Raw genomic sequence first — 26,850 nt, forward strand, 5'->3', positions numbered from 1 at the left:
TTTTTCCAACATCACAATGAAGTAGGGAATAAAATGGAGATCACTCATCCTGCAAATTGTGCCCTCCTGTACATTAGTGTTTTTCTTTGGTGACTTTTTTGTTGTTGGAAGTGGTCATGGTAGAGAGAAGTCACAAGGCCTCCTGACCCAGGTGAAGTGCATACACAGGATTTAAATAGCAACATATAAAGCTGTGAGCATTATCACTCATGCTCTTTCAAAAACAGGTAAGTCTGTTTTCTTCATCAATCACTCCAAAATGAGACTAAAAATGTCTTTTCTTTCAAAATTCGGGTGAAGATGGTGCCTCAACGCTCGTGCTTCTGTACGTTTACAAGCTCATATTACTAAAGTAAGTGAGAAAGTGGCTAGAAACAGACTTTGGAGTTTAAATCCCAGGTCTGCCACTTAGAAGCTGTGTGATCTCATACAGATGACTCAACTTCTCTGGGTGTCTGTTCCCTCTCTGTAAAAAGTAGATTAAAAACAATAACAATCTCCTAGGCTTATCTTAAAGATTCAATGAATTCATATTTTAAAGCATTTGCAACCATGCTCGGCAAATATGAAATATTATTTATTTAAACAAATAAACCAATAAACCTATGTGCCAAACCTTTAAAGATAAGAAGAAAATAATGCCATTTGAATACTGAGGGAAAAGAAGGACCATATGGGAAGGTTGTTAGAATTGCTCTTCCATTATTCATTTAGTGACGTTACATTTCTCTTCTAGTGACACAAGTACCAGGGAAAGAAATTTCATTTTCCAGCACTTGTCGTAATAAACAGTAAGTAAATCAGAAAAAAAAGGTGCTTTAAATCACAATGACCCATGCCATATTTATAAAGATGTTCCAAGGAAGCAGCTGTAACAATTGTAGCATCAGACTGTAAGGAAATAAGGACCGTCTGACTTTGCATCATGATCCTATTTGCAGTATCCAACCAGATATTTTAAATGTTTAATAATTGAAATTCACATACCTTCTCCCCTCTCTTGAAAAATCAGACCATGTTTATATTAGACTATCACTGACATTACCTAGGGTATAATTACTCAGCTGTGGCAGTATTGGTTTGGGGCCAGGTAATTTGTTTTTGTTTTGCGGGAGGGAGCCATCCTGTGCATCCTAGGATGTTTAGCGGCATCCCTGGTCTCTATCCACTAAATCTCAGGAGCAATCTCTGCCCACTATGAACACAAAAACTGTCTTCAAAATGTTGTTAAGCATTGTTATGAGTTAGGGGAGGAAATTGTTCCTGTTTCAGAACCCCTAACCTAGTGTATCTGTTAAGTACCAATTTGTGTAAACAAATTCTAAATGCTAAATTCTAAACTCAGATTAATAAATTTCAATGGTACCTGAGCATATTGGAATCAGAAAAATTTGGAGTCTAATCACTTTTTCTAATTACAAAAAGTCTTGAACATTGTTTCCCCATCTCTAAATTAGGCATGGTCATACCTACCTTGCAGGGTTGTGAAAACAGAGAAAATACATAGAAGCTCCCCGTCCAATGTCTGATGCACAAAGAGAGTCAGTAAGTGCCCACGAAGAAATCGGCATTGAATTGTTATTGCTGTTTCTGTTGACAGGTTATCACATCCTCATCCTCATCATTTTAATAGAAATGGAAGGCCCGTACTTAACACATTCACTCAACCACAATAAATCCAACTAGTACTCACATCTTCTTTGCAGACAACAACGGATTTCCTTACAACTAGAAACTGCAACTAAACAACAAAGAAATACATCCACAGTACTGTGGCAAATGCAGATGCAGAATTATCATGAAGAGCAAAGGAAGGACTGGCAGAGGCCTTCCTCATATACCGTCCTTTAGGGGTCTATCTCTGTAAAACAAACATTGGGCAAATAGTGCACCTTGATTTGTTTGGTTGTTGCTGTTTTTCTGTATTGGATTGAAAGTGTGGAGTAAATGGTGCTGGGAGATGAGCTTTTTGAGTGTATATTTGTGTCTGTGTACACTCTGTGTGTGAATAAGTTAATCCAAACCAGGTTAGAAAACTTAACGAACGAACCAAAAACTACAGATAATTAAAACGGCTGGTTTTGACTACTAATTAGTGTGTAAGAAGAAAAGGACCATTTTACATAATAGGGAGAGATTTGGCTAATTAGATAAACATGAATCTAGAACTCCAGACATTAGGAATAGAGAAAAAGTAATAAACATGCCCACCACTGCATAGTATTTTATATTTGTATAATTTTTTTACACATAGCACTGCCATCTTTGGAAGCTGAAAACACTAGTTCTACTATAATTGTATCTTTTCTTGAAAAGTCTTTCTTGGCCTTCATGACATTGGAGCTTGCCGATAGATTCTTCACTATTGATAAATGCTGAGAAACTAACCACTGCTCTTTTCTTTTAAACCCAGCCCAAATAATTTCAGGAGAACTTGCAAGCACAAAATTACGTTACGAATATCCAATTGATCCTATTTACATTTTCTACATCAAAGTATTCAGACATCATAAGCAAACGAGAAATGGGGACCCTCCCAATACCCTATAGGTTATGCAAGCACCTCACCAGAAAGAACACTTTGAAATTTTTATGGAGCAGGAAAAATCAGAAGCATATTAATCTAGGCAGTGAAATTGGGCTTTCTGTCATTTTTAATTGCTTGAATTCATAACCTAGTTTTGCTGAATCAAAAACGAGCTGCTGTAGCTGACATAAGCTGTTTCGGCCTTTTGGGCACACACGCACACACAGAAACCCCACAACTTTCCATAGAAACTTTATTTAGCTTAATAAAAACACACCCTGAAAACTGTTCAGGACATTATCATTGCTGAATAATTTAATATGCGATGGTTTCCAAACCAAGCACTGTGGGTTAAATGCTGACTTTTAAAGGCGTTTTTTTCTTTCTCTTGGTGCTGTGCAAGCAGAGGGGGTTCAGCAGGAATCCTAAATCCTTGAGACTGCTGTTCTGATTATCTATGATTTAATTGAAATCAAATTATGCATGAGAATGCATAATTGTAAAATTCTTCTCTCATTTGCTGCTGTTGACGACTGCTCATAATACACACAAACACACAACCCTGCATGAAAACGAAAGAAAACAAACAGAACAAAAATGTACACCCATGAATGCAAACAAATATTTGGCATTTTAACACACTCCAAAGTTTTTGGATCCATAACAAAATAAAGTCTAAAATGCCAAAAAAAATTAAGGGTCCATGCTTTTTCCTCCTCATTTATTTTTATGTTCATCAGAAAATCAACACAAGATGGAGATTGAAGTCTCATAGGCAGGACTTTTAATCCCAACAGAATCACTTTCCAAGAACTTACGCCAACTCCTTGTGATAACTTTGAGACTAACACATGTGAAGTTTTTAAAATAAAAGCTAAAAGTTAAACACAAATAAGTTTAATTAATCATAACTGTTTTATTATTAGTTCAGAAATCTTCCTCTTTCAGATCACTTTTCATTTCTCCAGATTACTACTTTGCTCAAAACCTAACATAAAAATTATAAATTTAGACAGAAAACAAGATCAACTTTGTTCTTCACTGAATGTTGTAATATTTATTTAGCTCAAGATTGACCCATTCAAGCAGGTTCTCTATAATCAAATCAAAGACAACAACGAGGAGTGTGTACCTGGATCCTCAAAATGTAAGTCATATACGTCAATTAGTGTCATAAAATATGACAATATATTTTCAAAATATTGCAACCACAGTTTATGGAAGGCAATCAATGCTAAAAAAAAATTCCCTTTACTGAGATCTACTTCAACTTTTGTATCGTACTCCTAGTAGAGAGAGGGGGAAAAAAAAAAAGAAAAATAATTAGCCGGTCCTTTTTAAAAGCAAAAAGGAACACAGTCTCATACAAAAAAGAAAAATTACTTTTGTTATGCTTCAATTACCTGGCCCATAAGTCAGCGCTGATAGTTACTTCTACCAAGTCTGAATAAATACAGATTAAAATGAATCCAGACTCTAAAATTAAGACAAGTGATAGGGAAAACAGAAGTTCGAAGGATAAGATTTTAGGAGACAAATGTAAAAATATGCTTAGCCCAATAAAGTCATGAGACAAAAAGTTATTTTGGATTATCCCTCAATTTGTGGTAACAGAAAAGATTCTGCTCTTTTCACATAGTAAAAGCATTTCTAAGAGTCTAATTGCTTGGTTAAAATGAAATGACAAAAATAGTTTAAATATTCACTTTTTATAAGACTGATGTACAGTGGAATTGCCTGATAGTAAATAATTATTGTAGATGAACGGAGAATTCCTAAAAGGAAAAAAAAATTAAAAAAATAAAAACAGGCTCCAGGGATCCTCCAGCGTGCAAAACATTTGTTGAAGTGTAGCAAAAGATACCTAAAAGGTTTCTGGGCACCAGGTAAAACAGTAAAGACAGACAGATGGAAAGAAATACAGACAGATGAAAAAAAAAATGGGAGGAGGAGGAAGAAATACCCAGAAGAAGACGAAGAGAGAGAAGAGAAAGAAGAGGGGTAAGAGAGAGAGAGGGAGAAACTCCTTCTACATGTCCCCCTACCTCACTCTTCAGATAAACAATTCCTTCTTCATAACCTCTGAGTATTCTAATAGAGGGGAGGCATCACATGTGTGGGGAGTGTGGGCAGATGAGACTTGGAAAATCTTGCTTCTTATGTGAAAAGCCTAAATTCCTGTGAGCCTGAGTGGCAAGCAGCTGTTGCTGATTGACTTGTATTTACTTACTTGAAGAACAATCCTCTTCAAACTTAATCATAGCAAACCACAAAGGCAAGTTACTCCATGCCACAAACACCCTTTTACTCCACACTCTTTGGATTTTCCAGCACACATTTTGATTAAAAAAAAAAAAAGGGAACACAGTGGAGAAAGATGTTACAATTTTAAGCCAAACAATTTACTACTCAGGTACCCTAATAAAGAGAGGATTACACAATCATTTTTGCCTGCCTCAGCAATAAACCACATTCATTTCTGTGTGACCAAAATTGAAACCCTGTCAACAATGAGTAAATTCTTCTACATGAAGACACTCAGAAAGTAACTCTCTTAGCAAATAATTTCATAACGTTTTACTAAGATGACACTGCCAACAAAACTTTTTGATTCACAATTCCGCTTGGAGCCCTCTTAAGTGGGAAGGTGGAAAATGCAACTCTTTTGTCAAAAGAAATAATAAAACCCCCAATTTCCCCATAATCTGAAAATAAAGGCTAGAGGGATGAGCTGTGCTTGAGAGGCTAGGCGATCCTTGTAGACTGATGAATGTCATATTCGACACTCTGTGTGTGTATATATATATATATATATTCTTTAAATGCATAACAGTTCATTCCATCACTTGAGAAGGCAAAGTACATTTCTCCCGTTTGATCTCAGAGGAAGGCAACTCTTACTCCATGTCATAAAATGGTACAGAGCTTATTTCTCAAGTCGAAGCGTATTCAGTGTTGTCAATTTAATCTCTCTTCCATGGGAATCAAGCAGAGAAGAGTACACCAGCGCAACTAGCATGGTGGACATGTTTACAGACACGCAGCGCATATGCTCACACTTGCACACACATGCTCTCTTGCAACGTGAGCATGCCAACTTCGCAAATGCACGACCCATCTGGCCATTCATTTCATAAACCTCTCATTTCCAGAGCCGCGCATCTCTTGCAAAACCATGGCTAGCCTATTGGGACTTTTATATCGGTTCTTAATAAACGCTTATTCATCTCTGGGAATAAAGTTAAACGGAGCCAATGAGCATTGTCAAGGAAGTTGCCCACTAACTTCCAGTGGGTAAAGAAAATCGACGCATCTCCGGGCTCCGCAATCCCTCTAAACGCCCCCTCGCCCTCTCCAAGCGTCCAGACCACCCCCACAACGGGGCGCCCAGGGCGAGCCCTGAGCGCAGCCTCCGAGGTCCCCGGAGCTGGAGCTCGGCTTACATACCGCGTCCCATTCACGCGCTGCAAACGCAGCCTCATCCTCCCATCGCCGGTTTGGGTTTCCCGGATTCCATCCGCGGCCAAGTCCCCTATTCTAATCAACAGCCCGGGAGGCGCACACGCCGCCACCGTCTCTGCGCTAACGTTGGACAGCGGCTGACGGCTGCTCCTCTGCCACAGGCAGCCAAAAATGTCAATTTGCACACTCCTCCCCCTGTCGCCCGCCCCCGTCCCTCTGCAACCCCCTCCCGCGGACTCAGTGGGCTTCAGGAAGCCTCTGCAGAAGCTGCCAGGTCTCCCCTCCCTCCCTCTTTCTCTCCTTCCCTGACAGTGTTTTAGAGTCTTCTTCGCTCGCCTTACCTGAAGGGCATCTCCCACGACTGCAATTAGCTGCCAAGATTTCATTGTCGGCTGCAAAGTGCCTCCTGTTTCCTCACCGAGAGAACACAGCACGGGAGAAGTCCGAGGCAACAGCAAACGGCACCCACGTGCTAGCAATGTAAATGACTCCAGTCATCTGTCGTGCGCGCCGCGCGCCTTCGCTCGCCCGGGCTGCCTGGCACGGCCGCCAGCAGGTGCAGAACGCCCCGAGCGCGCGGGCGCGCGAGAGCGAGCAGCCCGTGCAAGGAGGCAATCAACACCCGGGCGCACACAAAGGGAGGTCACCGCGGCGCCCGCGCCCAGGTCCGGCTTCCCCGGCCGGCCTTGGCCTCTGTCCGCTCCAAAATGCTCGCCAATTTAGACGCCCAATGTTTTTGCAAAGTCTTGCAGCTGGGGGAAGGCGGTGGATGCTGGGGCTGCGTGGGTCCCGCCCCCACGAGTCGGAAGCACTTGCAAAGCTGCAAGCTGGCGGCGGTATCTCGCCGCTTGCCCTCTCTCTCCCGCACGTGTCCCTTCCCTTGTTCTTTCAGGCATTAAATATGTACCACATGACAGAATAGGGCACCTTGCATGGTCCCCTGAGTCCGCACTTGACAACCAATTTTAACTCACGAGCAATCAAATGTCTAAAGGCGGATATAAGCACTCCCAATTACTTACGCTACTTCTGCATTATTCAAAATGTCCACGGGACAGTATTTATGACTTCCAATATGCTACTTCACCTACAAACACTAGTAAAAAATCGAAGACCCCAGCACGGCGCTCCCAATCTCGCCTCCCGCCCCCAAACAGCTAGGCTTTCATCCTATTTCATCTTCCAGAAGCAGCTGTACTTTAGCAGTGAAGCTTTAGGATTTCAACTCTTCTTCCACGTTACGTACTAAATGAGAATGCGCTGAGGTTTCAGCCTGCTTTTAGGAGGAAAACAACTGTCGTCTCTGTTGAACTTTAGAGATCACCTTTTAAATGTGTTTACCTTGAATAATAATATCATCAAAGTAATTTTCGTGTTATTTTCCCAAGAAGTCCTCATAGATCTATTTCACTTTTTTTTTTCTTGTTGTTGTTGTTAATAGGAATGAGTTACACAGGTTCTAGCTATCGTCAGCTTAAGTGCTGATTTTGGTAGGGACCAAAAAATTGATTGACTGGGGAAATGACTCTTTTGGATGTAGCAAAACTAGTTCATTGTTTTTCCTTTCTCTTCACATTTAGAACTGCAAGCTTCATTAAGATGGCTTTGCTACCTCAAGCACTTATTATTTAAATTGGAAGGATCTAAATGGGGAAGAAAATTTAATATACATATATCCCTCCTATATTTGATCAACAGTGAGTGAAATATTCATTGGCTTCCTGTGTCCTTCTTGGATACTTTATTTGAGTTAAAGGCCTTGTGCACAACTGATTAGGATTTTATGCATTGGTAAGCAAATTTTAAAATGCTAATAAATCTTTCAAATATTTTCACATTTGTTACAACTCCATATCCAGAGGCAATATTTCAAGTTTTTTTTTTTTTTTTTTTTTTTGAACATGCCAATTCCTTATGTAACCATCATCCATCTTTGTCACACTGGGAACAAAACGAGGAGGGATTTTTTTTCTTCTGTGCATTAAGCGTGTTTTTAATATGATATTAGCACACTGTTTAACTTTCTCCTTGCAGAGTTAAGAAAATTCTATTTGTGTTCTCTCTGCCTGCCTTTCTTAGAGGGTCGGTGGCATTTAAAGGATGCCGAGATAACCATAAGGTAAAAGCTTATTTCACAATAATGATGCCATGAAGAATATGCTCTACTGCCTACTATTTTGAAAGTTAATTTCTAATGTTATCTAGTATGATCCCCTGACACATTTTCCAACAGCACCAGGTAAAATGGCAAAAAGGTGTTTCGACTTTCGCTTAACCAGAACCCTGTACAATTACAGAGATTCACAAATATAGGGTAATATTATTATCCCAGCACACACTGGCATCCTCAGTGGAATAATTTGATTCACAAATCAGTTCACAAAGGCAAGGTTATAGGAAGGGATGCGTGGTGCGGGTGGCTGATGGAGAGACAGCAAGCCCTAATTACAACCCCATTGTCCCCGTGTTCTCAGCACATGTGGCCATTTAATCACGGAGTGTGACAACCTTGGCAGATGTTGCCAGACCTGGTTATTGATATAAATTGCTATTCTCATGAACAAGGGGCACAGCAAAGAGTTAAAACCATGTCTGCAGCCACCCAAAGGGACATGAAGGCCCACATTTATAGCTGTAGCTACAAGGCAAGATGATACAGAGAGAAGGTTGTTTTCTTGCTCCCACCCCATAAGTAAAACAGCAAGGGATGCAACCTCCCAAACCAAGAACGGCAGGAGAGTCTCCCACGGGCACTGTAAACTGATATTGTCACTCTGGAAGCTGATTTACTAGTACCTATTAAAATGGAAAATGTGCACACCCTATTATCAAACAGTGCTACTTCTAATATCTGTCCTAAAAAACATGCACAGGATAAGTTAGTGGATAGGTTTGGGTATAATTGCTATTCCTTGTGATACAGGATGGGGTTGTGGGGGGAGGCAACAGACTAAATACCCATCTAGCATTAAAAATATGGCATATTGTATGATGGAATACTATATAGCAGTGAAAAGAATCAAATAAAGCCACATATGAATACCTCCATCGCCATATAGACATGAATATGTAGGAATAGAAATAAAGATATACATGACAAAGTACAAATATATATACATATATTTCTCAGCAAAAATAAATTGCTGAGATAAAAACACAAGTTTTAAATGACTTTTACACTTATGACACCATTTCTGAAAGAGAATGCACTAATATAATATTATAGGTTTTCTGTAGATATATAAATATTTGTGAATGTACGGGGAACAATCCAAAACAGAAGACAGCCAACTACAGCCCAAGAATCGCACTCAGCCATTCTCTGTTTCTATATAGCCTGCAAGCTAAGAATGGTTTTCATATTTTAAATAGTTTTTAAAAGTCAAAAGAAGAATATATTGTGATGTGTAAAAAATGTAGGAAATCCAAATTTCAGCATCCATGAATGAGGTTTTATTGAAACACAGCTATGCCCATTTGTTTATGGGTTGCTATGACTGCCTTCATCTACAAATGCAGAGTTGAGTGTCTTTGAGGTACCAAATGGCCCAGGAAGTCTAAAATGTTTACTATGTGGCCCTTTACATGCATATGACATATATACATATAACTTGTTTTAAATGAAAAGTATGTATATATTATAGTCCAAATGTTATATGCATGTACACATGTATCACTTTTTTAAAAAGCATAAAGCCAATACATAAGTGTTCTCCTAAAAGAAGAAAAGGAGCTCTCAACCTCATGTAAAAACTAGTCTGCTCCCTCTTTCCCTAGAGATGACACTATTATCAATTTGAGTCCCATTTTTCTAGACCAGTGATTTTTTTTTTTTTTTTTTTTGAGATAGAGTCTTGCTCTATCGCTCAGCCTGGAGGGTAATGGCACGATCTCAGCTCACTGCAACCTCTGCCTCCTGGGTTTAAGCAGTTCTTGTGCCTCAGCCTCCTGAGTAGCTGAGATCATAGGCGCCTGCCACTACGCGCAACTAATTTTTTGTATTTTTAGTAAAGACGGGGTTTCACCATGTTGGTCAGGCTGGTCTCTAGCTCCTGACCTCAAATGATCCGCCTGCCTCAGCCTCCCAAAGTGCTAGGATTACAGGCATGAGCCACCGCGTCTGGTCTAGACTGGTGATTGGTGAACTCTTTTCTGTAAAAGGCCATAATTCCCACGTGTCCAGGCAAGAAACCAGGTGTGAAGGGACTGGATCACAGGGGCAGTTTCCCCCATGTTGTTATCATGATAGTGGGTGAGTTCTCATGAGATCTGATGGTTTCATGGTTTTCTTTTTTTCTTTCTTCTTCTTTTTTTTTTTTTTTGAGACAGAATCTCGTTCTGTCACTCAGGCTGGAGTACAGTGGCAGGATCTCAGCTCAGCTCACTGCAACCTCCACTTCCCAGGTTCAAGTGATTCTCCTGCCTCAGCCTCCTGAGTAGCTGGGACAACAGATGTGTGCCACCATGCTGGGCTAATTTTTTTTATTTTTAGTAGAGACAGGGTTTTACCATGTTGGCCAGGCTGGCCTTGAACTCCTGACCTCAAGTGATCCTCCTGCCTCAGCTTCCTGCGATCTGATGGCTTTATAAGGCGGTTGCCTGATCTTGCTGGCTCCCTCACCTGCCGCCATGTAAGATGTGTCTACTTCCTCTTCTACATTAACTGAAGGTATCCTGAGGCCTCCCCACCCATGCGGAACTGTGAGTCAATTAAACCTCTTTTCTTTATAAACTACCCAGTCTCGGGTATGTCTTTATAGCAGTGTGAGAACAGACTAATACAGTATGAAACTTTTACACACACAGGCATGCCTCATTTTATTGTCTTTCACTTTATTATGCTTTGCAGAGATATTGCATTTTGTACAAATTGAAGTTTTGTGGTAACTCTGTGCTGAGCAAGTCTATTGGTGACACTTTTTTTTCAGCAGCATGTGCTTACTTTATGTTTTTGTATCACATTTGGGTAGTTCTCCCAGTATATCAAATGTTTTCATTATTACTAAATCTGTTACTGTGATCTGTGATGAGTGATCTTTGATGGTACTATTATAATTGTTTTGGGGGTGCCAAAAACTGTGCCCATATAAGATGGCAAACTTAATTGATAAAGACTGTGTGTGTTCTGACTGTTCCACTGACAGGTTGTTCCCCCAGCTCGCTCCTTCTCCTTGGCCTCCCCATTCCTTAAGGTACGACAATCTTGAAATTAGACCAGTGAATAACCCTACAATAGCCTCTAAGTGTTCAGGTGAAAGGAAGAGCCACACACCTCTCACTTTATATCAAAAGCTAGAAATGATTAAGCTTCATGAGGAAGACACTTCTAAAGCTGGGACAGCGCCTGTAATCCCAGCACTTTGGAAGGCTGAGGCAGGTGAATCACAAGGTCAGGAATTTGAGAACAGTCTGGGCAAAATGGTGAAACCCTGTCTGTACTAAAAATACAAAAAAAAAAAAAAAAATTCAGCTGGGCGTAGTGGCAGGTAAATGTAATCTCAGTTACTTAGGAGGCTGAGGTAGGAGAATCGCTTGAAGGTGGGGGGGAGAGGGGGAAAAAAATAAAAAAAACACCCATGCACCAAACAAAGAGAAAAAAAAAAACACTCAGAAAAAAAAAAAAAAAAAAAAAAAAAAAAAAAAAAAGCTGGGACAGGCTAAAAGCTAGGCCTCCTGCACCAAGTAGCCAAGTTGTGAATGTAATGAAAAAGCTATTAAAGGAAAGTAAAAGTGATGCTCCCTTGAACACACTAATAATAGGCAAAACAGCCTTGTTGCTGGTTTGGAGTATTAGTGGTTTGGATGGAAGAACAAACCAGCCACAACATTCTCTTAAGCCAAAGCCTAATCCAGATCAAGGCTTTAATTCTCTTAAATTCTATGAAGGCAGAGAGATGGGAAAACTGCTAAAAAAAAAAAAGTGTGAAGCTAGCAGAGGTTGGTTCATGAGGCTGAAGGTAAGGAGCAGTCTCTGTAACATACAGGTGGAAGATGAAATGGCAAGTGTTGATGGAGAAGCTGCAGCAACTTACCCTGAAAATCTAGCTAAGATCACTGACAAAGATGGCTACACTAAATGACAGATTTTCAGTGTAGACAAAACAGTCTTCTCTTGGAAGAAGATGGTATCTATAACTTTCATAGACAGAAAGAAGTCAACACCCGGCTTCAGAGTTTCAAAGGACAAGCTGACGCTCTTGTTAGGGGCTAACACAGCTGGTAACTTTAAATGGAAAGCCAGGTTTACTTACCATTCTGAATCTACTAGGGTCCTTAAGAATGACTCTAAATCTACTCTGTCTATGCTCTAGAAATGGAACAGGACATCTGTTTAGAGCATGGTTAGCTGAATATGTTAAGCCCACTATTAAGACCTATTATTCTGAAAAAAAGATTCCTTTCAAAATATGACAGCTTCATTGACAACACACTTGGTCACCAGAAAGCTCTCATGGAGACGGACAAGGACCTAAGTGTTGTGTTCGTGCCTGTTAACACAACATAGGTTCTTGCGGCCAATGGATCAAGGAGTACTTTTGATTTTCCAGTCTTATTATTTAGGAAATATACATCATAAGGTTATAGCTGGCACAAACAGTGATTCTTCTGATGGATCTGGGCAAAGTACACTCAAAACCTTCTACGAAATATTCACTTTTTGAGATGCCATTAAGAATATTCGAGATTCATGGAAGGAGGTCAAAATATCAACATGAACAGGAGTTTGGAAGAAGTTGATTCCATCTCCTAAGAATGCTTTTGAAGGGTTCAAGACTTCAGAGGAGGAAGAACCTGGAGATGTGGAGGAAATAGCAAAAGAACTAGAATTACAAGTGGAGCGTGAAGATGCAACTACATGGCTGCAATCTCATGATAAAACTTTAACAGATGAGGAGTTGCTTCTCATGGATCTGCAGAAAAAGTGGTTCCTCGAGATGGACTCTACACCTAGTAAAGATGCTGTGATCCTTGTTGAAAAGACAACAAAGCATTTAGAATATGACATACACTTAGCCGATTAAGCAGTAGCAAAGTTTGAGAGGATTGACTCCAATTCTGAAAGAAGTTCTACATTAGGTAAAATGCTGTCAAATACCATCAGGTCCGTGTGATAAACGTCACTGTTTCCTCATTTTAAGAGATGGCCACAGTCACCCCAACCTTCAGCAACTACCACACTGACCATCAACACCAAGGCGAGGCCCTCCACCAGCAAAAAGATCAGAACTCATTAAAGGCTCAGATGATTGTTGGCATTTTTATTTTAGCAATAAAGTCTTTTTAAATTAAGGTATGCACATCGTTTTTTAGACACGATGCTACTGCACACTTAATAGATTACAGTACGGTATAAAAGCACAGCTTTTATATGCACTGGGAAACAAAAAATAGTATGACTCCCTTTATTATGATATTTACTGTATTGTGGTGGTTTGTAACTGAACCTACAGTATCTCCAAGGTGTGCCTGTACAGCTATAGGTCTTGCTTTAAGTGTAAAAGATGTGTATTTACTATTTTTAAAAAGTGAGTGTGTATGTCTCTATGGATACGTGTAGACACACACCCCTGGAAGAAATCATACAAAATGAGTAGTATTTGCTAGTGAGATTATAGGTGCTTATTACATTCTTCTTTGTCATTTCCTGTATTTCTTTATTTTTCAGACAGACGTAAATATAGGAAAAGGGTGGAGCCCCGGGCCATGTGAGTGTCGATGACTGACATTGTACCAACAACATTTTTCTCACCTGGGAACTGCCTGTTCTCTTCAAATGCTGGATGATAAAACCTCCAAAAAGAAAAGCATCAAGGTTTGGTTTATGCCCACCTAACGTTTCTGGAAAACTCCAGCATCTAATTGCTTCTTCATAGGGGGAAAAAAAGATGTTAAGCCTCAATGCACTAAAGATTTTTATAAAAATCAATCTTATCCTTGAAGTAAAATGCGACGTAGATTATCCTTTCTGCTAGAAGTTATGGTAATGACCTACTGAGCTTTGCCTCACAATACAGTAATATTGCTTCTTTACCAGTTTGAAAATATTTTCCTGTAGAAAAGCACAAAGCAAGCTCCATCTAAAAAAATAAAATTACATAGCAACCACATTGAAACTTTGCAGGATTAGAACACTAGGACCTACTGATTTTCTTTGTCCTGACACCTAATAATCCAGTTACATTAAGAAAGGTGAGCTTAATGAAGCATATTGAGATGGGAGAACATACGATTTATAGTGGACTTGTTGTTATATTTCTAAATGAATCCCATTAGCTCTATATTGGTTGCTGGTAAGTGACCACGTTTTCTAATAGACAAATGCATGAATCACCTGGGCATATTTTCAAAGCATTCTCTACAAAATGGTTCACTTTACAAATTTAAACAAAGACCAGGTGAATGACCCTCATTCCTGAAGATTAGAAGACTTCCTTTAAGCAGGAAACAGAATTATTGCAACTGAATATCCATGCCATCTCCTCATAATTTAGCATTCATATATAGCCTCATCTTTGAGATGGCAGGAATCAAGCACACTGCTGACAGGAATATTCTTCTAATAGCATTACAACAAACATGGTTTTCAATGTGTTTTATAATTATAAAGCCTATGAGTGTTTATTGTGGAAAGTTTAGGAAATTTCAGAAAGCACCACAAAAGGTAACATTATTTTATCACCCAAAGAGAGCTCCAAGTACTATTTTCTTGGAAGTCTATCCACTTCAGACATTTTCCATTGCATATATAACTGAAACATTACAAGCACACAATTGGGATGTTACTGTATAAGCTGCCTTCATCTTTTGCACTTTGTAATGTATCATGAATATCATGAACATTTTCTGCTGTAAGGACAAAAAATTTACAAGGTCAGTTTATGTATTCCGCTCTAATGATAACACAGTTTCTTTTTACTCTGTGTTAAATAACACTGCAATGAACATTCTTGTCCCTCATGTCGTGAGAGTTTCTCTGTACCTTATCTCAGGGTAAATACCTAGAAGTGAAACCGATGAGTCAAAAAAGTGGGCACCGTATTTAAGTAGATCGAAGGAACCAGAATCCTAGAAGCTTACATGAATCCATATTCCCAGCAGCAGTATGAAAGGGAACTCATCTCACCATGGGAATAATTTTTGGCCAACTTCTTTCTCCCCACTTGGGGCACTACACCATCCCGTGCTAAATTAGCACAGAACAGCCCAGACAGAGAAAACAAAGGTGGTGATGAGGAGGAGCAATTTAAATCTAAGCTTATTTAACATAAGTGGCTAGTGGCTGCCCATTTTGTCTTAATTGCCTTTTAAACTAAAATCAATGTTAAATTACCTGAACAACAGCTTCTGCACAATTGCAAACTGAAAATTCTTTAAGTGCCTCCTCAAAAGCCTTTGGCTCCCGTTCGGCCGATTGACAGGAAAAGAGTATTTTTCCTCTTCGCTGTGTTATAGCTTTGGACCATGGGATATGATGAAAGGGTCCTGAAAACATATGCCATGTCCCCTCTGGGATGAATTACTATTCCTTCACATCAAAATGGGACTAAAGCATTTGAAATAGAATCTGGATAATAAAAATTGGATAACAGTACTATGATGTCCCCATCCTTTTCCCTCCCTTCTTTCCTTCCTTTTTAATTTTCCCTCCCATCAAGGATACACAAATGGACACTGGCCAGACCATGTAGAAAAAGAGAAATCTGACCCACAGTTTGCAGCAACCAGGCCAGGAAACCAGCTTGTTATCTACAGGAAGCCAGCCTGCTATCCACAAGTCACGATTCAAGGAAGTCAGATTACTATCTCTAGTAACTGGTCCAGGAAGCCAAACAAAAATCCACTGGCTCAGAAACAATCAGGACTCCATTCATAACTGTCAGTTTTCCTAATTTTTGTCCCCACCTCCAACTTAGAACCAACCAGAGAAAGCCAAGTATGCACCCTAACCAATCACAAGGAACATCCCTTTCTACTTGGCCCATCTGCAGCTTCCCCACACAAACAGCCTCTCCCTTTCGCCAGGCCATATCTGAAGCTGTTCCTTTATTTTTCTACTATGAAATTTTCCTACTCCTCTGCCTGCCTTTGAGTTTCTGCCAAAACGCAAGTGAGGATGGCTGACTTCTTGCTATAGCAAGCTCTGAATAAATAGCCTCGGTTTATTTTTATTTGGTTGGTCTTTATTTCTGCCATAAAGATCAACCAAATAAAAATAAACAGAAGCTATGGTTTTTGTCAACAGGATAAACAAAACAAGAGCCCTCATGTAGCTTATGTTCTAGTGAGGGAGACAGATAAGAAACAAGAAGATGACAGATTTTTGCAACTGTTGGTTGGGAAATAGCCTTGTGATGAGATAAGGGTGAGTCAATGGAGATAAATACCTTCAATAAGGTGCTGGGGTTGTCAGCATTCATTACTGCATGAATCGACTCCTTTCTTTTGTTTTGTTCAAGGATTAGTTGAGCACTTGCCGTCTGATTTGCACTACAGAACTACAAAAATGAGGCAGACATGTGCTCTGCCAACAAAAAGCCTCGGAGGGTGATCCATGTTCACTAATCACCAGAAAACAAAATAGATAAGTAGGCAGGGCTAGAAAAAAAAGATTCAGGATAAGAGCTGTGAGAGTCAAGAGGCATGAGGGAAATTTTATTTCCATGTGTTGCAGGGCATCCTGGGGTCCCAGGGCAGAAGACTAGGGGTACATAGGGAGAGGTACATAGGCAAACATGGGTGTTTCTGTCTGTTATACCACCGAAGATCTTGTAAAGGTGGAAGAGTTTCGCTTGGAGATATCCCTACATGATCATGCTATCTTCCTTACAACAATTCTCCCTTGAGGGTCCTAAATAAGAAACTGGGCCGGGCACAGTGGCTTACGCCTATAATCCCAGCACTTTGGGAGGCCGCGGTGGGTGGATCAAATAAGGTTGGGCATTTGAGACCAGCCTGGGCAATGTGGTGAAACCCCATCTCTACTAAAAATACAAAAAAATAGTGGGGCATGGTGGCACATGCCTGTAATCACAACTACTCAGGAGGCTGAGACAGGAGAATTGCTTGAACCGGGAGGGGGAGGTTGCAGTGAGCCGAGATTGTGCCACTGCACTCAAGCCTGGGCAACAAAGTGAGACTCCATTGAAAAAAAAAAAAAAGAAAGAAAGAAGGTGGACAGAGTTTGGAGAATAAGAGAATAAAACGTCATCAGAGAGATGATGACTCGCACTTTCCCCAAATCTGCTCACTCCACAGATGTAAGCAGTATGTCACCTCCCAGAGGAAACAAGAGGATGCAACAAGACTCCCAATAACAACGACTGGATTTGATTTGGACCAAGTGCAGAAAGAGGTCAATATCTCCCATGCTTGGGGGCATCCCTGACTCAGGGTTTACAGGTTGAGAAGGAAGCTGTCTTCTAGGGATGGCTCTAGGGACGTGCAGCCACCATCTCCAACATGTGTACCATAGAGACACCAATCATTTCTCCCTAACGCTGCAGGGTTTCTTAGAGAAACTGCTTCTCTCACAGCCCTGCCTTCATCAGTCCCTTGTCCAGGGACCTGGGTCAGACACATGCCCCTACCTGGTCAAACCAGAGTCTCTCCAAGAAATTTGGAATTGAGAAGTGGATGGAACGGTTAAACTCAAGGGCTAGGCTGGGTAGATTTGCTGGTAGAGTCTGATGACTAGTCAGTGAAACAGTATAAAGAGAAGGAATGAGGGGTGATGGGAAAAGAACTCAGGAATAGAGGTGGGGAAACAAGGAGATAAAGAGAAACAAGAGTCTGTTTGGCCCCAGAGCCGGACAGAGACGGGGGAAGTTGTTACCTTGGCTGCTGAAAGCTTTCTTCCTTCATTCTATTTCCCTTCCCTTTCCCTATGTGCTTCTGATGCAAGTCGACTTCCTATGAAGTCCCAACCACACTCCGCATCCCTGCTAGAATCTCCAGACACAGCTGGGATTGCACAAGACATGGCCAGCCTGCAAAGGAGTCTCCAGATCCCTTTGCCTTGAAGAAAAGCAAAATACCCCAATGCTGAGATGAATAAACCTCTTCCCTGTGGCTCATGGTCTTTCATGAAGCATAGCTGGTGGGCCAGCCTGTCAGAAATGCAATCCTAACACTGAGAGCTAACAGAAATACAAATTCTCTGCCACTAGAGGTTTTGTTTCTTTTCTTTCCTTTTCTTTTCTTTTTTTTTTCCAATTGTAAGCAAAAAGATATCTTCCTACCTGAGAATGTCACAGAAATATAATTGATGGAGTTATTCTTTTAACATTACTTACATGAATGTCCATTGCATTCCAGAACTCTTTTAGGCCTGGAGAATACAAAGCAGAATAAGTCTATTGGAGAAGGAAAATAACAAACAAGTACTATAACAGAAACTAGTAGTAAAATTGTTGTACTAGGTGACAGAACAGAATAAATTGTGCTATGCATCTACTTGGTAGAGGATGCCTCTTGTTCTAACTAAAGGCAATGGGCATCTTTCAGAAAATTCAAAAGGTGATGATGCTTGAATTGGATTTTAAAGGATGCATAGCAGTTTGTTCAATAGTCAGGGGAGAAAGGCATTCAAACCAGAGGAAACAGCTTATGCAAGGGTGCAGAGGTGTGACTGGGCGAGCTGATGGAGAGGGCTGAGGTCTAAAGACCAGGCAGGGAAAGGGGGCACAGGTAAGATGATACAGGGGCCCCCGTGTCATGCCAAGAAATTTAGATTTAATTCCTCTATAAGAAAATGGAAGAGTCAGTGCTAGGAAGGCTACCCTGGTATGTGCAGAAAGGAGCACTGGAAGCAGGAAGAGCTACTGGAAGATTATTTTATTGTATCTTAGCCTAAAAGATGATGAGGGTTTGCACAAAGACACAGCAGTAAGGATATAATGGAAAAGAGGATGTGATAAACATTTGATAAATAGAATTGACAAGACTCACTGAAAGAAAGACTAGAAGATATCTATAAGTGAGGGTGTTAAACAAAATAAAAACAAGGGTAAAAGAAGTCAAAAAGTCAAGGCCAACTCCTACATCACTGTTACAAGTTATTGACTAAATGGTGGCATAGATGACCAGGTTCAGGGGCATCAGATAAAAAAGAGGCTCATTTTTACCGCATCAAGTTGGGTAGGGGCTATGGAAGCTCCAGAAAGAGTTACGTAAGAGGCAACTGGATAGATAGGTGTTGTACTTGGAGGAGAGGCTAAAGGCCAACTGGAATTTATGCACATAGAGAGCTGAAGGTGATCTTGGAAGAATAGAAAGACTGATATATTTGCACTATTCATGTCCAAACCAACATAATAGAATGCAGTTGCTAATTAACTCTTAAAACTCATTTGAATAAAGGCACTGATGATAAAACTGTGCCATCTCTAAGCTTTCATATATCAATATAGTCACACGTTTAATATCCATGACTAGTTTACACCTAGTAAAATGAATTGAGATGGTCCAATTCCAGCAATAACAAACTATTACTGTAAATGCCTGGATCAAATGTTACTTGTTAAACATACTCACCTTCCACCTATCCAGACAGCACATAAAGGGACATGTTCTCTAAAACAAACAGCCAGCCCTATGTGGATGCAGGAATTTCAACTAGAGGCAGTAGCTAAATCGGGTTTCTATACACTCTATTTTAAATGAAGGAGGATACAATGGCAAAGCATTCTCATTAAATAAATGTCTGTCAGGCACGAAGTAGATACTTAATGAGTGTTTGATAACTATGAATCAAGTTTGAGTAGGACACTGGGTTACTTTGTTGTCCAGAATGCGAGTTCAGTTAACATCATAAACCCTTTATCACCAGGAAGATGGCAGTTCTTTACCTGCTAACAGATTGGTCTCCATGAAATACAATATAGGATTGTAAGGTTCAAATCTACCATCCTATCTGTCTTGGAGAGAACTGTAGGATTCCTAACTCCCACTTAGTGAGCCCGTGAGATAAGATGGTACTCTGGGATACAGACATGCTTAAATATTCCTTTTTCAGGAAGCTCAAAGTTCCGATTCTGAGAATCACTTTTTAATCTTACTCAACTTTTATGCATTCAACTAAAACATGAGGAGGTAAGAAAACAGGAGGAGGGAAAAATGTGAATGTTGCCAGTGATTCCACCGGCTATCGAAGCAGTGAACGAGCCTGACACGGGAGATGTGAACGTGCATTTCCTCTAGGGTTCTGAGACACCTCTGAGCATTTGCATCTCATCTCACCCAGTGTTTGTCTTGTTTTTAAAGCTACCTCTTTTTCACATAGTGCACATGGCCCTTAAAATCAGGCCAACTCCTCATCTGGTGCTCAGCCAAAGAAGGAAATCCAGCTCAGACCTAAAGAAAACTTGCCTATATGGGTCTCTGAAAGAAATGATAGGTCAGGCTTCAACTGGAGACATTCCAAAGGGATTGTCAGTAGGATCATTTGAATCCCACACCTTGGTTGTAACTCGAGAACGTCACTGGCTTGTGAGAGGCAACGATTTCAGTACTCTTATTAGGATTGGCGGCATTACATTATTTTCCCTCTACTTCTCTATGTTTTCCTCTTGCACTTTCTTTTTTCTTGACTCTATTTTCTTTTCTACCAGGATCTCTTCAATATTCTTTTGACAGAACTCTATTGGTTCAGGTTGTAATGCAGCATCATATATTCTCTGTCTGAAGTTCTTGTTGCTTGTGCACTAAGAAAAGACCTTCCCAGGGGTCAAAGGAAAAAAATGCCTTGACCACTTCCAATGCCTGGGGTTTCTGGTTCCTAAGAAAAGGTAGGGAAACAATACACAATGGGCCCAATCTGAGAGTGGAGGGTGGAAGGAGGGAGAGGATCATGAAAAATAACTGGTGAGTAGGTACTAGGCTTAATACCTGGGTGACAAAATAATCTGTAGAATGAACCAAGTTTACCTGTGTAACAAACCTGCATATGTACCCCTGAACTTAAAATAAAAGACTAAAAGATAATAATAAAATAAAATTAGAAATAAAAAAAGGTAGGGAGAAGTAGAAAAGAGGACTGAGCAAGAGAAGCAAAAATCAGGACACATTTTAAAACCTAGGCTCAACATTTCAGTGTTTTAATGCATACACAAATAAAATGGTTTTATTTGTTTTTGCAAAGGCAAAAAAAAAAAAAAAAGTCATTTAAGAGCTACTTAACAGATGAGAATTTTTGTGGCAGAATAATTTCCCTTTAGAATTTTGAATAAAACAGAAGGTGCTATACCAATTTCAGTTTGAGTGACAATGATGTGTCACTCATAATCTCTAGACTTAATTCTGTTTGAAATGTCCCACCACAGATGGCAACGTCCTAAGCTATAATTGTGTTCTTTACAACATCGTTTTGGGGCTTGTAAAAGATATTAATTTGGGCCTGACAGGCAGTATGGCCCAGCAGTGGGGCACAAGCTTAAAGTTCTGTGATGAATGTAGCCTTGCCATTCTGCCAACGTATATGGGTAACCTGCTATAAGCCTTTATTTGGTGAAAAAGTCAAAAACGTAAACTGTGAGCCCTTCATAACGAAGAGACACAGGCCAAATACCTCTCCAATGTTCCTAACCATTCCTCCTCCTGCCATTATATTGGAGGTGTTAGAATTCTATCCCACAATGCGCAGTAAAGGGCTGACTGCAAGAAAGTATTTCTGTGCAGAGGAAAATCACCATCCCCACTCCATCCTCCCCCAAACCCTCCATCTCCCAGACCTGGATACATAGACTCTCTCTCTTTGGTAATTCCTTTCTCTTAACTCTCAAAGACGCTCTGGCACTAAGATGACCATTAGAAACATTAAAAAGAAAGCAGATTCTGGGATTTTCCCATTAACCCTGTATTGACCATATTCTACAGTATCAACAAAGGGATGTAGATAGCATTATCAAACCCAGCACCTCTAATAATAATATTACAAAAATGGAAACCACTTTTGAGTAGTATTATAATTTACTGCTTTGCAAAATTTGCCACTTAAGTACCGCTAGCTAATGGCAGATGAGGTCTAATCCTTACCCTTAGAGGCTCTAGAGCCATAGATGGAGGAGTCCAATGGCATGTCACACAGGATGATTGAAGTCTCAGGCTTTCTCTTAAAAATTGCATGTACACTTGCTGCCTATTTCCTGTATATTTGTTTCCTTTTCATAGGAAGCAACATTTTTCCCCCAAAAGCTTTGAGCGAAATTAATGTTCTACAAAAGCAGCTCTATTTATTCTACAGCTAAGAACTCGTGTCTCAGCATAGTATACTTCTACGGGATATAAATACGGCACTTTGGAAAACCCAGCTACTACAAAGTCACCTTGCCTGGACATAAACATACGTCATCTTACTTAACAGTAACATAAATAATTCTGAAAATAACAATACTATAAAAATAATCACTATTTTAATGTAAACTAAGTTCTGGTGTTGTTGCAACACTGTACATATATTAACCCACATAATACATATTAATTGAATTCAACTGTATTAAATATGGATTAAGTAAACTTTATTATATTACATTAACTATAATTAATATATTAAGAAAACATTATTATATTACATTAACTGCAATTAATATATTAAGTAAACTTTATTATACTACATTAATCATAGCTAATATATTAAGTAAACTTTATTATATTACATTAACTGTAATTAATATATTAAGCAAACTTTACTATATTACATTAAATGTAGTTAGGATATTAAATAAAATCCCATTATGTTACATTACATGTAATTAATATATTAAATAAACTTTATTATATTTCATTAAATGTAATTAATTTATTATATTTCATTAAGTGTAATTAATACAAATTATTAAATTATAGAAAGGATTAAATCTGCTGCATTTAGTTATATTAAGATTGACATAGAGAGAGAACACTTATTCCTACATAAGGACTCTTTGGATTTCTGCACCTCTCTGCCTAGAAATCAATGAGAGGATTTTACTTTTTTCTTCACTTCTTCTATAGTTGTACTGCCAGATTCTGAGTAATGTCCACATTGAACAACATGCTATTATTCTAAGACAGCCTTGCCTAGTTCAAAATACCTTAGAAACATGACTGAAAGGATGAAAAGGGGCCTGGAGACTCTTTGGGTGCATGTCACAGACATTCTTTATCCCTCTATTTGCCATCCCTGTGATATTCTGCCTGTAGAATTGTCAGAAGGACAGAGGAGAGAGGGTGTGTTCAATGGTCTTAAGCCCAGCAAGCATCAGCTTGAATTCATACATATCTAAGGTTGAATTCTGGCTCTGGAAAGTTTCAAGAAATGTGGCAAGCTATTTAAATCTTCCTGAACATCTGCTTCCTCACCTGTAAAATGGGTTTAATAGCAACTACTTCAGGTGGTGGCTGAGAGGATTCTAAAACTAAATAACATATGGGAAAGTACCTAGCACTATAACCGGAATATAGTAAGCATTTAACAATATTTGAAAAACAAACCAATGATGTTAAGATGTACTCAAGAATATTATAACCATGGGTGATTTCAATTTTTTTTAAATCCTTAATCCTTTTTTTTTTTTCTTGAGACAGAGTCTTACTCTGTCGCCCAGGCGCAGCCTCGGCTCACTTGCAACCTCCACCCCCTAGGTTCAAGTGATTCTCCTCCCTCAGCCTCCCAAGTAGCTGGGATTACAGGTGCCCGCCACCATGCCCGGCTAATTTTCATATTTTTAGTAGAGATGGGGTTTCACCATGTTGACCAGGCTGGTCTCAAACTCCTGACCTCAACTGATCCACCCACCTCGGCCTCCCAATGTGTTAGGATTACAGGCGTGAGCCACCACACCCAGTCTTTTATTTATTTATTTATTTATTATTTTTTTCTTAAGATGGAGTCTTGCTTTGTTGCCCAGGCTGGAGTGCAGTGGTGCAATCTCAGCTCACTGCAAGCTCCACCTCCCGGGTTCACGTCATTCTCCTGCCTCAGCCTCCCAGGTAGCTGGGACTACAGGCACCCGCCACCATGCCTGGCTAATTTTTTGTATTTTTAGTAGAGATGGCGTTTCACCGTGTTAGCCAGGATGGTCTCAATCTTCTGACCTCGTGATCCGCCCGCCTCGGCCTCCCAAAGTGCTTGGATTACAGGCATGGGCCACGGCGCCCAGCCCCAGTTTTTCTTTTTGGTTAAGCTAAGGATTAGCTTAAAAGTTTAAAGAACACACACACACACACACACACACACACACACATCCTCAAAAAAATGTATATAGTTTCCAAGTTTTTCATTGATGTAACAGTGTCTTAAAGTAAACTGTAGCCTAAATTAAGAATCAGAAAATATTTCTTTCGTCCTGCAAAGGGCCGTATAGTAAATATTTTACACCACATGATCTCTGTTGCAACTCCTCAATTCTTCCCTTTTAGCACAAAAATGACCACAGGCAATACAGAAACAAATATACAGGGCCATGTTCCAACAGCGCTTAATTTAAGGACATAAATACACCCACACACACATAGACACACACACACACACCCCTATACATCTATAACTGAGAAGACTCTGGTCTGAATGTACATTAAAAGTGCAGGTAAACTTACCACCATTTTACTTCTTACGTAGATTTTAGAAATTGGGATGTAGGAACCCACGAGCTGAGTCTAACTGCTGAACTCAGACAGAAGGTGACAGACATTAACATGCAAGAAAACCAGTAAAGGGTGGTATCAAATCTGCTATTTTCTTAACTCTCACAGGTTTACCTACAGTGTCAAAATAAAGAAGAGTGTCTTTATGTATTCTTCTTTACAAAGGTACACGGACACTGCCCTTCTTCTCCCTATGAAATAAAATAACTAACAACAATAACAACCACAAACCCTCACTCCACCACTGTCTTTTTCCAAATAACCTACTCTGCCTCACTCTGCGAATCTATATAGTCTTAGACAACCACTTTGCATGGGTAAACACCTGATCTTACAAAAACAAGAAGACGGAGATTAATAATAATAATTAGCAGTTTCATAAGAACAATGTTTACACATTTGTGTCCAGGGCTTTAGGGCTTATCTGTACTGTATTGACACTTCATGATAATCAGGCTAGATATGAGAAACTGTGTTTATTATGACCATGTTACAAAAGAAGATATGGACTCACCGGAGCTAGTAAGTGATTTGCCTGAGGGCCACAGAGCTAATAAATGATAGCTCCAGAATTGACCCCGGCATCTCTGTGCTGGAGGCTATGTTCTCCTACTGCTGTATAGTACTACCTGTTTTTAACGTACTGCTATCAGTTAACTTGGCTTAAACATCGCAGGAAGGAGAAAAGGTGAAATATATTCAGCCAAGTGATTAATGCTGTAGCTTAGTAATTAAATGTTTTGCATATGATCCGTAATCCATATGGAAGGTGTAATCAAAGCACAAGAGAGGTGACCTGACCACTCTAGGGTGAATCATGGCGAAGAATTAACTATAGCAGCAATGTTAGGGCTAAATCTTCATTAAGTAGCTGTTTTCTTTATATTTAAACAATGGTATTAATTTAAAATGTATAATTGTCCTTACTTCAAATGTCAGGCAAGTGTATAACTAGACAGCAATTTTACAATCAGTCACTACTCGTATGCATTAGAGCAGGGTATGACTTTGTTATTATAAACAACGCCACATAGAAGACTTTCACAGACATACTTTTCTGCATTGGCGTAGCTATTTTCAAACCAACTGAAAATATTTTTGCTATGGAGTTAATTCATTAAAAAAGCATTGCTCGTAAAAGCTGTATATCTTTTCATAAGAACAGCTCTTCAAAGATTATTCCAGTTTGCACTCTAACCATTAATATATGAGAGTTTTTTTTTACTCACAGTGGTACCAAAATGGCTATTAGCAACTTGTTAATCTTAGCCAATTCAAGTTGTAAAGATAGTATCTCATTGTTATCTTAATTTGTTTTTCTCTGGATACCAACATTTAGATGCAGGAATTAAATCTGGCCCACATTTCGATGAAAGAGTTGCCTTCATCCCAATGGGATAAAATTTTTGGAACATGAAAATTTGATTCACATTAATCAGGAACAGTGAAATTCACTAGTTTTAGCCTCCCAAAGGGTCGGCCCCTCTTTCTGGTAACAGCATTTGATTTTTTCTTAGGGGCTTTCCTTCTCTCTGGGAGGATAAGCCATCAAGCTGGGTGTCTCCTGCAGGATTAATTCCACCTCCTAGGTCATGGAGGGTGCGAGAGCTAGTCTAGCCAATGAGGAACTCACCTCCTTCTAACAGTGGGGATTGTTCAGTGATGGGGACGTGATTCAGTGTTTTTGGCTGGTGCTGTTCAGGGAATAAGATGAAACTTGGGGCAGTTAGTGAGCATCTTTCTACTTCATAACGGTGGAGCCAAGCTAAACATGGCGGTAAGAGAGCCAATGACATGGTGAACGAGACCGAGTGCTCAGGACATTGGTTGAGCTTCTGAACCCAGTAAGCTTAGAGCAACCCCTGGTCTTCCTTTCTGAAAGTCAATACTCTTCCTTTTTGCTTGCATCAGCTTGGGTCGGATTTCTGCCACTTACACTCCTCCCCCATCCCCCACCAAATCTAACTAGTTTATCAGTTCGAAAAGCTTCTGACCCCAAATGTTACCTGCCTAACGTTTAAAGTAAAGAATTCTTATCACTACTATGTCCTCTCATAGCATCCTGCCAAGACTAAAGTATATTAGTAAGCAAAACTCTTTAATACACAACAGTAAATAAATGATAAATAAATACCTACATAATAAATAAATAGTTTATTATTTACAACAGTAAATAAATAGTTTATTATGACCCGAGTTAATAAAGAGTTCAGAAATTGTGATGTGTGTGAGTACTTGCA

General features: G+C 39.6%; 1 protein-coding gene across 1 annotated transcript in view; it reads right to left on the minus strand.

The window, feature by feature from the left end:
* RBFOX1 (RNA binding fox-1 homolog 1) overlaps nucleotides 1-26,850 on the minus strand; it is a 2,483,424-nt gene that overhangs the window by 1,223,489 nt on the left and 1,233,085 nt on the right.

This window comes from Papio anubis, chromosome 18 (assembly GCF_008728515.1).
Source record: "Papio anubis isolate 15944 chromosome 18, Panubis1.0, whole genome shotgun sequence".
NCBI classification, from domain to species: Eukaryota; Metazoa; Chordata; class Mammalia; order Primates; family Cercopithecidae; genus Papio; species Papio anubis.